The sequence below is a fragment of the Uranotaenia lowii genome, chromosome 2 (genome assembly GCF_029784155.1).
Source record: "Uranotaenia lowii strain MFRU-FL chromosome 2, ASM2978415v1, whole genome shotgun sequence".
In the NCBI taxonomy this organism is placed as follows: domain Eukaryota; kingdom Metazoa; phylum Arthropoda; class Insecta; order Diptera; family Culicidae; genus Uranotaenia; species Uranotaenia lowii.
The window spans coordinates 328,161,305-328,164,418 of NC_073692.1; positions in this window are offsets into that span (position 1 = coordinate 328,161,305).

The window sequence follows — 3,114 nt, forward strand, 5'->3', positions numbered from 1 at the left end:
TTGAGCTAATGCTTGTTTGTTTTTTCGTTTCTTTTCATCCGTCTTCGTCTGCAAAATAGCTTTGAGATATTACCACCCACTGCGCCCGTCTGCCAAGCAAGAATTTGTGCTGTCTTCTCAAAATTCAGAAACTAGTTCACTGTTTTATTTATCATATTTTTGCCAAGCATTGCACCGCCAATGCAGTTACACCACTAGAACCGGTATGAAATAAGCTTTCTTTTGCATATAGTTTTATTGCCTAAACCTTACGTTAACGTACTCAAAATCCAGTGCAAAGCTGAGCTTAGGTGTAGGAATTGTCTTAGAAAATCCAAATTAATAAAAAGTTCGAAAAACAGCTACCTTTGAAAAGTCGTCATAAATTATGTACTTCGTATTTCAAAAAATCTAAAGATGCCAAAATGTGACAAATTACGTCTACTTTTCAATTCACTTTTGGGGATTTTTTTTTATTATCTGACGGGTTTGCGCCGGGGGTCTTCAGATTTTCTCCAAAATTGAAAATTTGGTTCATTTTTGCGACTTAAAAACACATGTATTTTTTCAGATTTCTAACATTTTTATTTTTTGAGTTAGCTTCGGTTAAATTTTTTTGTAAATAAAAAATAACCATTTTTCAAAGCTACATAACTCTGTTGTTCCTCAACGGAAATAATAAAATAGCACATCAAAATGCATTGAAATTTTATCAGCTTTCCAAATAGAATAGTTGAAAAAAATTTAATAATGACCTTCAACATGAAAAGTTGTAAATAAACTTTATATGGCGTCTAAAAATACCGTCTGCACCACCGAATATTTTGCAAAAAATACCATTGTATAGCTCGATTTATGATGCAACTTTCATCTGAAGACACCAAAGTAGGCCATTAACACCTAGAAGAGTTATGAAAGAAATAATGACAATAAATCTCTTTTTTTGCATCGAAAACAAACAATGGTCAAACAACTGTGCTCACATATGGAGATAGCAAGCACCTCTAACAACATGGAAACAAAAGAACTTATCAAATCTGGTAAAAAACACTATTTTTTCGTCCTTTTCAGACTGCCGCTACTCGCATAACAGTCCCATATGAATTTTCGTCATTTTAGGTCAACATAAGGCTTCAACATAAAAGACTAAAAAAAGAGGTTTTGTTCTAGAAATTTCGAAAAAAATATCAATTCTTGGCTGTCCTATATGAAATATACCTGAATATTAGTCCCATATGTGAAATACCACGGATTTGGTTACTTTTCAATGTTTCTTTCGGCGAAATAGTCTATTGCTTTGAATCATTTAAACATTTTTTTAACTTACTTGATGTCGAATGATGCACATTAGTTTTCGAATGCAGGTCTGACTTTCTTAGGAATGACTTCCTGAGCGAAAAACTATCGGATGCAATCAAAAATCGTAAAAAGATTCAACTAACAATGTGGAATTTATGATATTTTTTTGCAAAAGTATGTTTCTTTTTCTGACAATTGCATTTAGAAGTTCAAAAATGATCAAATTTAAGTCTTAGAAAGTAAATAGCTTGGTGAGAAAAATATATTTTTTATGGGACTGTTATGCTAGTAGATTCGAAAACGGTTTCAAATATGGTCGATTAACAGTCCATGATGAATAAAAATGGTGCTCTCGACCTTACCAATAACCCAATTTCGAAAATTTCAGGCCTAACGATTTATTATGACAACCTAGAAACGATTTTCGTTTATGCTGAAAGTGGTGGTCACAATTTAAAAATATATTCCAAAAGAGAAAAAGCTGATTGTCTCGCTTGCTTATTTTTGTATATGGGACTGTTATGAAAGAAGGGGCGGTAGATTGTTGCAGCTTAACTGACTTAATGTTACATCCATAAATCTAATAACGTAATCGTTTATACCCAGTTTTGCACCAGGTCACAACAAGTTATGCACATTTTACTGTCTTTTTTAGAAGTTTATGCGCTAAGTTTTGCATCCGTAATTCCCCAGATTTGATTTAAAATGGACGGTGGAACACTGAAGATTTGTGTGTGAGCAATCGAGGTAGCAAAACACTGACGACGAATTATGTTCGTTCTAGTATAGTAAACCTCAAAACTGGGCGAATGTAGAAAACGAATACGGTAAAAGTATCATATTTTCATCATTTTACAGCCAGGGCTGGCCATACTGAGCTCTTTGATTATTTCTACAACATTTGTGCAGTTTTTCATACTTTTTTGATCAATGGGAAAGGATTTTGGTGTCCAGTGCTTAGCTCCCGATATAAAAACTATGTAAAGCACGTCTATATTTCATTTTTTTAATCACATTTTTGTGATCCCAAACACAGGGACTGAACCTTCTACTATTGGCATTTATTATGCTTCACAATGATCTTTGATCGAAAAATTAATAAGTTATGTAGTATATGACCAGGTTGTAAAAGCAACATTACCATTATTAGTTATATCACTTAAACAATACGATACTCAGAATTTTGGTTAAAATTTAAAGTCAGTTTCGCTGCAAACACTCTACAAAGCACGAAAAAGTAGTATTTTTTACCTGCTTTGGTAAGTTCTTTTGTTTCCATGTTGCTAGAAGTGCTTGCTATCTCCATATGTGAGTGCAGTTGTTCCACCATTGTTTGTTTTTGATGCAAAAAAAGAGATTTATTGTCATTATTTCTTTCATAACTCTTCAAGGTGTTAATGGCCCACTTTGGTGTCTTCAAATGAAAGTTGCATCATAAATCGAGCTACACAATGGTATTTTTTGCAAAATATTCGGTGGTGCAGACGGTATTTTTAGACGCCATTTAAAGTTTATTTACAACTTTTCATGTTGAAGGTCATTATTAAATTTTTTTCAACTATTCTATTTGGAAAGCTGATAAAATTTCAATGCATTTTGATTTGCTTTTTTATAATTTCCGTTGAGAAACAACAGAGTTATGTAGCTTTGAAAAATGGTTATTTTGTATTTACAAAAAAATTTAACCGAAGCTAACTCAAAAAATAAAAATGTTAGAAATCTGAAAAAATACATGTGTTTTTAAGTCGCAAAAATGAACCAAATTTTCAATTTTGGGGAAAATCTGAAGACCCCTGGCGCAAATTGTCAGATAATAAAAAAAATCCCCTTTTTCAA